The sequence below is a fragment of the Balaenoptera physalus genome (genome assembly GCF_965194825.1).
Source record: "Balaenoptera physalus genome assembly, chromosome: 14".
NCBI lineage: Eukaryota > Metazoa > Chordata > Mammalia > Artiodactyla > Balaenopteridae > Balaenoptera > Balaenoptera physalus.
In genome coordinates, this window is record NC_138893.1 from 68,617,496 (window position 1) to 68,630,189 (window position 12,694).

The window sequence follows — 12,694 nt, forward strand, 5'->3', positions numbered from 1 at the left end:
AAGAATGCCTACAACAGAGAGAACGAAACATATGATATCCCAGTAGGATGTCTTTCCACTTGTGTGCTGGGTTGTCCGCCCACACATGCTTCTGTGTACTCCTGCCTCCTCCTGCCGCCCCTCTACTTATGCAGGAAGGTAACTGCATATCCTGCTCACACATCTGACTGCTTCTACCCCAGCAAACTGCAACTATTCCTAGGTGTTTTGCTATTGGTTGACTTTATGGTCATTCCTGAATAATGTTCTATTGGCAAGAGGTTTTAAAGCAACAGAAAACCCAAGGTTTGATGAATTTACCATCCCCTTTATTTATGTAAAATGGCTTCCAGTAAGGAGTTCTGCTACAATTGGCTGCCAGTTTATTTAAGGTCCAATGGAACATGAAAATAAACAAGTATTAATCCTGAGAACTTTTTTGTGGAATTATGAAAACAGTCTGTTATAAAACACATCCAGATGTCAGCCAGGACTGAGTCAATTAGAATAATAGCTTCAAGTAAAATCAACAAAGGTCAGCCAGTCAGGCTGAGGGGTGAAATCTCCAGAATACCCAGTTCAAAGGGGCAGGGGAGGCTGCTGTTATGCCCCAGCCTTGAGCTTTGTCCATTGAAACATAATTGTTTAAATGATGTATAAAGAAGAAATTATGGATCCCACAGATCAACATAACTTTTTAAAAAGATTAATTTTGTCACAGCTTAGGGCAGATTTATAGAAGACCAAAATAAGAAAGAGTGTCATTTGAGAATGAGCAGAAACTTTGAAAGAGTAAAATGAAAAAAAACAAACCCAGCTTCCCCTATATTTGAAAGTTCTTAAATTTTTATATCAGTAAAAAATTTTAATTTTATAGAGAACTATGAAAAAAGTTTCCTATTGATACACTAGCCCAATTTTTCAAAAATTGTGTGTAAGGGTAATCACTGGAACATTTAATATTAAACCCTCTGAAGTCATCTAAATAGTGACCTGTGGAATGCTGGTTAAATAAATGATGGCACACTTGCATAGTATAACAAAATGCAAATGTTGACAACCACAGTAAACCTGTTTGTGAACTGCTAGGAAAACATGTCTAATATATATTAAGTATGAAAGAGCAAGTAACAGAGAATTAAATATATCATTATTCAGCCATTTTTTATTAATCTATTGATCTGTGTTTCTCGGATTGTGTATGCAGGGAAAGTTCTAGAAAGAAACCAGTGTTTGTGATGACTGCCTCTGGTAGTGCAGGAGCTAAGGGCAGAGGATCTTTTCATTTTTGTGTTATGCTTTTCTATAGTGTTTGAATTTTTTACTTTGGGTATGTATTACTTTTATAAAAAATTTTAAAAGATTAGTTAAAAGCAGCAGGAGAGGGAAGGAAAGAATGAGGGATCTATTGAAGTGGAAAGCTAACTAATGGAACGTTGATCAACTCGTTCTTAAGAGGAAATAGGACAGCTGTGAAAATATTGGAAGCCTCTGAAAATGTTAGGAGTTAAACAGTCACCATAAGAGAAATAGTTTTACTCATTATGCTTTCTCCAATGAATGAGTAATTGCCTAAAAATAAAACACAATGTTGTTACATCGGTTCAGTACCTACTGAAGGTTCTGATGGCCAGTAGCATCTCATGTGCCTGAAGCCAACATCAGTTTGAAATTTACTCTTTCTTTAAAAAAAGATGACTGATAATTTCCATCAGTGGAGAAGCTTGGAAGCTTTAAGGTCCCTGTTACCTATTTAGAGGGCTTGATGGCTGCAGTTGGAAGAATTTGGCTGTCAAATATCCTGAGAGTTTCAGATGGAACATAGCTCTGACTGCTCACTTATCACAGGGACAACTTCTGCCCTTGCAAAAGAGCTTGGAGCAGTGCTGATGCCCCACCTCTCTCCCTGATGCCCTGTGCTCCAGCACGGGATGACCCACACTCAGATGTTCTCTGCCAAGCAAAGCCACTCGTTGATTATATGAAACAGAGTTCAGCCTACTGGTCATTGTGGGCACAACATCTGATGGGATGTTTCACATACTTGAGAACAGCACCTTCTAGAGCCAGAACATGTTTGGATTTGAGGGGACTTAGTAGTCATAAAACTGGAGCCCATGGGCTTCCCTGGTGCCGCAGTGGTTAAGAATCCGCCTGCCAATGCAGGGCACACGGGTTCGAGCCCTGGTCCGGGAAGATCCCACATGCCGTGGAGCAACTAAGTCCGTGCGCCACAACTACTGAGCCTGTGCTCTAGAGCCTGCGAACCACAACTACTGAGCTCACGCCACAACTGCTGAAGCCCGCGCGCCTAGAGCCCGTGCTCCACAACAAGAGAAGACACCACAATGAGAAGCCCACGCACTGCAGCGAAGAGTAGTAGTCCCTGCTTGCTGCAACTAGAGAAAGCCCACGTACAGCAACAAAGACCAAACAGAGCCAAAAAAAAAAAAAAAAAAGGGGGCCCATGATACATGATACTACAGTGCATTTTCCACTTCATTCGGCTCTTTATCACAATGACAACGTCTATGAAGGTTAAAATCTTTTCTTATTGATGTCCATATGACAACAGTATTTGAAAACAAAAATATGCAGCAAGAGAACCTTCATTCGTACAGGTGTATAGTAAAGTGTGTGTGTGTGTATGCGCACGTGTTGAATGTGTGAATACTCTTGCTTGTATGTGTCCACTAATGGAGAGGAAGAACAAGAAATGAAAGGGAATGGTTTGTTTCTTTTTTGGAATTTAAGAAAAATACTCAAGATAAAGAATTTCCCTTTACTTTCTTCCTCAGATGGCTGGAAAATGAAAAAAAAAAAAAAAAAAGCAAAAGCAAAAATCCCATAAACTTCAAGCACTCAAGTTCCTGTGTTAAGGGTAGGTTCAAATGTTGTCTAAATCCTATATGGCCTAAAGGTTTCTACATTTTATGTAAGGTGGTACAATATTAACTCTAGGCCGTAAAACTTAAGGAAATGTATCGTAATTTCTAAGTAGCACTAAAAATGTAGTGCAATGAAGTATTGCTTGCTAAAAAGCCAATAGGTGAATTAAAATGGAATTCCAAATACTTCAAATAAACAGAGAGGAGAGTTGAGGAAAATTTATTTAAACCCTTTGGGTGCAAATAACAGACCTGAGATGAATGTAAAAAAAAATTAAGCAGAAGATCAAAGAAAAACAAAAACAAAATGGAAAAATTCTATACCTCCTTTTCTAAAAATTTGAAGAATGCAGCTTGCAGAGTATGATTAAAATCCTTCTGAAATAACACTTGCTTAAGTAACATACCTAAATATCTTACCTAATAAGATAATTTTAAAAAAGTACTTATACTTTCAAGGGAATACAACCTTGAGCTCTGTAACCTAGAGATTAAAGAATGAAATGGCAGGAGAATTAATAAGTGGAGAACATTTTAGGACTACTGAATTTATTAAGATTGACATTGTAAAAAATGGAACTGTACATGGAAATGAAAAAAGATAATAAAAGAATACTATGAAGAACTCTATGCCCACAAATTTGATAACCTGAATGAAATGGATCAATTCCTTGAAAAACACAACCTGCCAAAACTTACAGAAGAAATAGATGATTTGAGTAGGCCTAATATCTATTAAAGAAGCTGAACAAAAACTTAATAACCTTCCAAAACAGAAAGTACCACACCCAAATGGGTTCACTGGTGAATTCTCATCTAAGGAAGAAATGATACCATTGTTTACAACCTCTTTCAGAGGATTAAAGCACACACTTTAATCAGAGGGCACACACTTCCTAACTCATTCTTTAAGTCCCACATTACCCTAATACCACAGCCAGACAAAGACATTACAAGAAAAGAAAACTACAGACCAATATCTCTCATGAACCTATATGCAAATATTCTCAACAAAATATTAACAAATCAAATCCAAAAAAAATATAAAAAGAATTATGCACCATGACTAAGTGGGATTTATCCAAGGTATGCAAGGCTGGTTCAACATTTGAAAATCAATTAATGTAACCCATTGCATCAGCAGACTAAAAAAGAAAAATCACATGATCATATCAACAGATGCAGAAAAAACATTTGACAAAATCCAATACCCATTTGTGATAAAAACTTTCAGTAAACTTGGAATAGAGGGCAACTTTCTCAACTTGGTAAAGACTGTCTATGAAAACGCTACAGTTAACATCATACTTGATGGTGAGAAACTTGAAGCTTTCCCATTAAGATCTGGTATAAGGCAAGGATGTCCCCTCTCACTCCTTTTCAACATTGTACTGCAAGTTCTTGCTATTGCGATAAGGCAAGAAGAGGAAATGAAAGGTATACAGATTAAAAAGGTAGATATAAAACTGTCTTTTCTGAAGACATGATTGTCTATGTAGAAAATATGAAAGAATCCATGTAAAAACTCCTGGAACTAATAAGTGGTTATAGCAAGGTTGCAAGATACAAGGTTAACATAAAAAACTCTATTGTTTTCTTATATACCAACAATGAACAAGTGGAATTTGAAATTAAAAAACGCAATGCCATTTACATTAGTACCCTTCAAATGAAATACCTTTGATATAAATCTAAAAAATATGTACAAGATCTATATGAGAAAAACCATAGAACTCTGATGAAGGAAATCAAAAAAGAACTAAATAAGTGGAGAAATAGTCCATGTTTATGTATAGAAAGACTCACTATTGTTAAGATGTCAGTTCTTCCCCAAATGATCTATAGATTCAATAAAATCTCAACCAAAATTCCAGTAAGATATTTTATGGATACTGATAAACTGATTCTAAAGTTAATATAGAGAGTCAAAAGATCCAGAAAAACCAACACAATATTGAAGGAGAACAACAAAACTGGAGAATTTACACGAGCTGACTTCAAGACTTGCTTACTATAAAACTACAGTAATCAAGACAGTGCGGTACTGGCGAGAGAATAGACAAATAGACAGAATAGAGAGCCCAGAAATAAACCCACATAAATACAGTCAACTGATCTTTGACAAAGGAGCAAAGGCAATACCATGGAGCAAAGACAGTCTCTTCAGCAAATGATGCTGGAAAAACTAGACATCCATAGGCAAAAAAAAAAAAAAAAAAAAAACGAACCTAGACACAGATCTTACATCCTTCACACAAATTAACTCAAAATGCATCACAGACCTGTATGTAAAATGCAAAACTATGAATTTTTAGAAGATAACATAGAAGAAAACCTAGATGACCTTGAGTCTGGTGGCACATTTTTAGATATAAAACTAAAGACACGATCCATGCAATAAATAATTGATAAGCTGGACTTCATCAATGTTAAAAACTTCTGCTCTTCAAAAGACAATATAAAGAGAATTAAGAGAAGCCACAGAATGGAAGAAAATATTTGCAAAATACATACCTGATAAAGGATTGTTATCCAAAATATACAAAGAACTCTTCTTTTAAATTTTTTTTATTTAAAAAAATTTTTTCAAAATATACAAAGAACTCTTAAAACTCAACAATAGGAAAAAAAACCAACCTGATTAAAAAGTGGGCCAAAGACCTTAACAGATATCTCACCAGAGAAGATGTACAGATGGCAACTAACCCTGTGAAAAGATGCTCCACATCATATGTCCTCAGGTAAATTCAAATTAAGACAACAATGAGATACCACTACACACCTACTAAAATGGTCAAAATTCAGAACACTGATGATGCCAAATGGTGGTGAGGTTGTGGAGCAACAGGAACTCTCATTCACTGCTGGTAGTAATGCAAAATCGTGTAGCTACACTGGAAGACAGTTTGGTGATTTCTTGCAAAACTAATAATCTTATTATACAGTCCAGCCATTGCGCTTCTTGGTATTTACCCAAAGGAGTTGAAAACATGTCAACACAAAATACAAAAACCTGCGCATGAATGTATATAGCAGCTTTGTTCATAATTGCCAAAACTTAGAAGCAACCAAGATGTCCTTCAGCAGGTAAATGGACAAGTAAATTTTGGTACATCCAGGCTATGGAATATTATTAAGCACTAAAAAGAAATGAGCTATCAAGCCATGAAAAGACATGGAGGAACGTTAAGTGCTTATTACTAAGTGAAAGAAGCCAATCTGAAAAGGCTACATACTATATGATACCAACTATACGACGTATTGGAAAAGGCAAAACTATGAAGACAATAAAAAGATCAGTGGTTGCCAGGGGTGGGGGGGGAGGGATGAATAGGTGGAGCACAGAGAATTTTTAGGGTAGTGAGAATACTCTGTATGGTATTATAATGATAGATATATATAATTATACATTGGTTAAACCCATATGATGTACAATACTGAAAGTGAACCCTAAGGTAAACTGTGGACTTTGTGTGATTATGATGTGTCGATGTAGGTTCATCAGTTGTAAGAAATAAATGCACCACTCTGGTGGGGGTTGTTGATAATGGGGGATGCTATGCATGTATGTGGGCAGGGGATTTGTGGGAAATCGGTGTACCTCCCTCTCAGTTTTGTTGTACATCTAAAGCTGCTTTTAAAAAAGTCTTTAAACAAGAAAAAAATGGAATTGAAATATGGATGAGATTTTAGAAATTACACAGGATGTGAAGGATAAAGAATGATTTGGAAACTTTGGTAAGTACAGATGACAGCCAAATACATTCTATCATAAAAATTGATGTACTTGAAATAGAAGAATACATCAAACAGAAAATTTTATTTAGGAAGGGGTTTTTAAGGGTTTGAAAAAACTTTCTTGAAATGACAAAAAAACTATATTATTAGATCAAGAGTACTTACCACATCTTAGGAAAAATATGTAAGAAGTAATCATTAACCAAGACATTTTCTTTGAAAGTGACTAAACTTTAAAAATGAATATAAATCCTATAAGCATCCAGGAAGAAGAAAATCATTTTTAAGGAGAAAAAGATAATTCTTGCCTCAAACTGTCCCAACTATATTTAGGGAGGGAAATCCTACAGAGGATGAGAGAGAAATATTGTGACCCATAAATTCTATATATTCAGGTTGTTAGTCACCTGAAAAGATATGAAAAGAAAATTTCAAATAAACAAAGAAAAAATTGATTCCTGTAGCATAATCTATGACCTTTCCTATAATACTAATATGGAAAGATTTAAAAAATATGGATAAGTTCCATGTCCCATAAAGTGAAAGTACCATCTATAAGGATCTTTGGACAAAGATGTTTATTACAGCTTTGTTCATAGGGGCTAAACATTTTTCAATTAGGGAACAGTAGTTCTGTTTATATCATAAACTCTTATGCAGCTGACAAAAGGAGAGAGAGAGAAAGAGAGAGAGAAAGGAGGAGGAGGGGGAGGGGTAGAGGCGGGGGAAGGGGAAGAGGAAAGGGAAGGAGGGCAAGAGGGAGGGAAATTAAATTAGAGGAATTTCCATCTGATATTGTTGAGTGAGAAAAGCAAAATGAAGAAATCATATATAATACGATTCCATTTGAGTAATGAAACAATTGTTGAAGAGTCATATCTATCCGTCTACCATGCACGCTAATATTTAAGTATTGTACATTTATACACACAAACACCAAAGATGAGTATACATTTGTGTATGATTATAAGAGCAGGGGGCAATATGGAAGTAGACATAACTGGTTGTAAACATGGACTCCTTGAGTGTGGGAACATGAGCTTGGAGGCTGATGTGGCTGCAAGGAGGAAAGATAAAAGGAGGAGAAAGTAAAAATGAAAAAAGACTGCTAAGCAAGCACATAGTATGTTTAATGTATTTATGCCAAATCTGAACTCTCGGTTTTATGTATTCATTTTCTTATTACTTTCTAATATATTAATTTCTATCATTATCTTTATCTCCTTACTGTCTTAACTATTTGAAAAAATTCTTTGCCTCTTGTGGCTACATAACTCTTTGTCATGTGTATTATATTTTCCCAAGCTTTTATAGTGTCTTTTGATTTTGGTTATGATGATTTTGTGGAACTACTTATGTTTTACATAGTCAAACTTGTCCATCTCTTCCTTTACTATTAATTAGTTCTGTGCATCTTTAGAAAGGTTTTATATATCCCAGCATTATAAAAATATATTCTCTTCTGGTACAGTTATAAATTTCATTTATGTTTGAATGTTTGCCACAACTGCAAGTAAGTTTGGTATGAGGATTTAGGTAGGAGGCTGTGCTTCCTGGTCCCGGCCCTCCCCTCCAAATCTAGCTCATTTTCATGGTACTGCTTATTCGATAGCTCATTTCCCCTCTCTTACTGAAATGTCACATTTATAAAATTCAATACTTTCATTTATTTTTGCTTGCATTTCTTGATTCTGTCTTATTCTATTCGTTTATTTCTGCATCTGAGCTACTGGATTTTTAAAGTTGAAATGTATTTGACATAACATTGTGTAAATTTAAGGTGTACAACATGTTCATTTGGTAAGTTTATATAGTATAATATGATTGCCATTATGGCAGTAGTTAACACTTCTATCATGTTACACAACTGTCATTTCTTTTTAGTGGCTGAACCACTGAATTTTAATTATTTTCTAGCTTTTAACATCTGGCAGTGCAAACCTCACTACCTTTCCGCTTCCAACTACTTATTTCTCTGATTTTTCTCGATTACTCTTGTATATTTAGTCTTGATATTGAAAAAAAAATTTTAAGACCAAGTTTCTAAAAAGAAAAATGTTTGGATTTTTGTTATGATTGTATTAATTATTACTATATGACGTATCCTAAAAATTCCTCTCCCAGACCGAAACATGTCTCTCTATTTACTTGAGTCTTATTTTATGTCTGTCAAGAGAGTGGGTGAGGCCTTCTAAGCAAAATAAAACAAGACCCAGAAATTATAAGGGAAAATAACAGATATGAGTACACATAAAAAAAAATCGCCAAAGGAAAAAAATGGCAGAAGTTAAATTAAAAGACAAGTCAAACTGGAAAAATATTTGTTACACATGTCAGAAAAAACATGTCACTAGGGTAAAGCCAGGGATTTCTCATCCATCACCAAAATACCAAAACCCAATAGAAAAACTGACAACATGCAAGGAAATCCACGAAGAAAAGACTAAAAACAACAACAGCAACACAACCAATAGCATACTGTTGTTCACCTGTCAGCCTGGAAAAGAGTAAATTGCCTGACAATAGCCTGTTTGGCAAGAGGAGGGGAAAGGGCCTCTCTTACATTTTGGCAGGAGTGCGAATTTGTGCATTGCTTTGGAGAGCAATTTAGCTGTTTCCAACAAATGAATAAAAGACAGATTCTTGGATCTTAAAATTGCCCCTCTAAGAATTTATTCCACAAGGCACACTCCAGCGTGTCCAAAAAGGCACTTAAACAAGGGTGTGATATTATCTGTAAAGGCCAAAGATGGAAAGCACTTAAATGCCAAGCTATAGCGGTTTGGTAAAATGCTTTCTCATTCTTCCATAAAATAAAATACAATGCAGTCTTGAAAAAGAATGAGTTGGTCTGTATGTGCTGAAATGTATTGTTACAGTAGAGAAAAGCTAGATGCAGTGGAGTGGGTTCTGATGCTCTCATTTGACATAAGAAGGATACGTAAACATACACAGCTAAGCACGGGGATTGCATGTGCAAGGGAACTGGAGAGGCCCATAGAAACTATGAATGATGGTTACATCTTGCAAGGAGTTTGGGGGTCTGGTTTGTGAGGGAGATTTGCTCTTCATTTTTTTACCTTTATGTAGTATTTGGATTTTTTCTAACACGTACTTGCCTTATGTTTCAATAAATAAATAAAAGAGGATTAGATTAAAAACCTAAGAATGAATCCGAGATATGAATCATCAATGTTTGTAAACAGATAATATAGAATATCTCTCTCCAAACTCAATTGTAATTTGCAAAATTGGCCCAGTTATGAGTTTCTAAGTTTTGTGAAAATTTGAATTCCATCCCATTATGCTTTTGAATTTTGAGAGCAGGTGGCTTGAAACCCAGATGTGAGTGGAACTGCATGTCAGGGATCACTTTCAATTAAAAGAAAAAAAGAGGTTTAGATTGATTAGCTAGGGTAAGATGAACTTTGATTAGCTAGGGTAAGATGAACTTTTACAGAGAAGGTAAGACTGACATGGTGGTGGGGAGAGGAAACAAGAAACGATGGGGGTAGATTTTGCTAATATTACACAGAAGGCTGAAACTTGCTCAGCCTTTGCTTTCTCTTTGTTCAACCTCTTATGGGAAATGCACTATCAAACTATTTTCCGTTCCTTTTCTGTACCTGAGTATGACTTTTGTTTCAACCCTCTTTGGCATAAGAATTTTAATTATTTCCTTGACCTTTGGTCTAATCAAGGTTAGAGTCAATTTCTTCTTGCTGGATCTTTCCGGATTCCCGGCTGCAAGGCTGTCTGTGGGAGTCATACAGAAATAGGTTGTAATCTATTAACTGAACGATTGCTCATATATCCTTTGTGAGTCCTGGGAGTGCTGAGAGCTTTTTAGAATAGTCTGGAGATAATACCCTGGCCTTGTCCATGTTCATTTTTGAAACAAAGCAGATGTGGAATAATTAGTTGCTGGTTCCATATTTTTGGAAGACATGAGTAATTTTTTTTTCCTGAAAGAATGCACAAAGCTGGTGCATTTCCCCATAGCAGGAGGAGTGCAGTACAGGGATGTGCACAGGGTTTATGGGAATGGAGTGGAAGGAAACTGGGCAGGACTCAAACGATGAGGAGACATTCTCTAAGGGGGAAATGGTCACAGGACAGAATTAGAGAAGGCAGATAGGTATAGGGGACTGGAAAACAACTCTTAATTGAACAGGCCCGACACACGTGTGAAACCCTCCCGGGGCTTCTGCACTGTCAGGGGATCTTGATGCGAGAGCCCTGGGGATATGACCCACTCCTCCTTCCTGCTAAGTAACTCCCTTTGGAGGCACAGAGACCTGGCTCTCAGGTAAGGCCCCTCCACTCACCAGGTGATGTCCGTATGTAAATCGCTCACCCTCTGAGAGCCTCCATTTTCTCATCAGTGAAATGTAAATATTTAGCACCAGCTTCACAAAATCTTGTGCCTGGCATGTAGCAGTTGCTCAGTAAATACAAGTTCTCTTTATCCTTCATGGATTCCTTTTGTCTAAGTACTGTTTGTGAATCAGTTTAGCATTCAGAGTCTTCCACGTGTGAGCCCCTCATCTTATTGAACAAATGTAAACTACTAACGTTTCTGAATGTTTGATTGATTTTGATAATAGAAACAACTGACATTACTCTAGCAAGTTACTCCTTACACAGGCTTCTAGATCCTTTTACCATATGCACCGTGTGATGCAGCTGGGCTAGGATTAATACGGTCCCCAGTAGATGAATGTGGAAATGGGGGCTGAGGCGCTAAGTGACAGGTAAGGTCATAGTGAGTGATGGGCATAGCCAAGCCTCAACCAGGTGCTCTGGCCTAAGCTGGTAACGGTCACCTAAGCAGGTCATTAAGCGTCAAAGTCATGTGGTTCTCCCTTTCCCATATGTTCTTCCTTTTTGCCTGTGGAAACAGATTCATTTTCAGGATTCATCTTAAGACTTTAATGTACCAGGAATTTTTCCAACACCAGAGTGAAATGTGTGTGTGCGTGTGAGTGCGTGTGTGTGCATGTGTGCATGCAAATGTTCTGGCATTTTTGTAGGACACCCTTTGGAGGCTCTGGAATGCCTCTATAACAATCCTTCCTTTGCATGGGAAGAAAATGTGGGCAACAGGCAGTGACCGTGTTCTTAAGCAAGGAAGAGCGGGGATGGGTGGGTGTGGGGTGGGTGTGTGTGCCTCTTCATAGAAGACAGGCTTGGCAGACTGCAGCAGAGGAAAGAAGAGGGACGTGTGATGTTTCTAGGTGCCCTGGGAAAAGTCCCTTTTTGTATGGAAATTATTTATGCTTCCCTTTATAGTGCTTTTGGAAGAATAGAAAGAAAAACCTATTTCCTGTATGAGATAAGAATTTTTTGATTGGGTGTGTCTACTGAACCAGCCTCAAATGATATAAGAATTGTGCTTGGATGTCACTGTTGATCCCACAGTACAGTCCTCATAAAAGTAATAAAAGGCTTCAGACACTCCCCCTCCCCTGTTTGGGGTGCTTGCTGGCTTACCCTGTGGAGGCTTGCTTTGGTAGCAGGCACCCCCATCTGCTTTTTGCACAATGTAAGAGTCAAGTTGATCTGGTTCTGGACCATGAGGGTGATGTCCAGGTATTCCTTGTTACCAATTTTTTAGGAATTAAAGGGATATTAAAGCCCCTTTGTCCTGACATTTCCATTTCCTTGTGAGGAAAAGAATCAAAGTGAGATCTGGCCCGTAGGGAAGTTTTCCCACATTGGGAGGGTCCTGAACCACTGAGTGAGTCTTCTTGGGACCAGAAGACCTGGATGTCAGCTGCATTGCTGGCAAAGTGCTCCAGCTCCCTGCTGCCAGAGCTGCATCTGGTGACAGTGATGGCGACACATGGCGAGTAAGAACCTTCTGTCTGGGGGAGGCGGAGTTGGGCATGCAGTGACGGTGTGTGAGTCTGGATGCTGGAGAACAGAAGCTGAGAGCCTGTGAGGCTGGGCTGGAGGAGGCCACTGACGTCCGCGTGGGGGCATGGTAGGGGAGGGCTCACGGGGAAGGCTTGTACATAGAAAGGATTATTGCCCCAGAACATATAGGATGAAACTGCCTGTGCTGAGTTTTAACGTGGCACTTATCA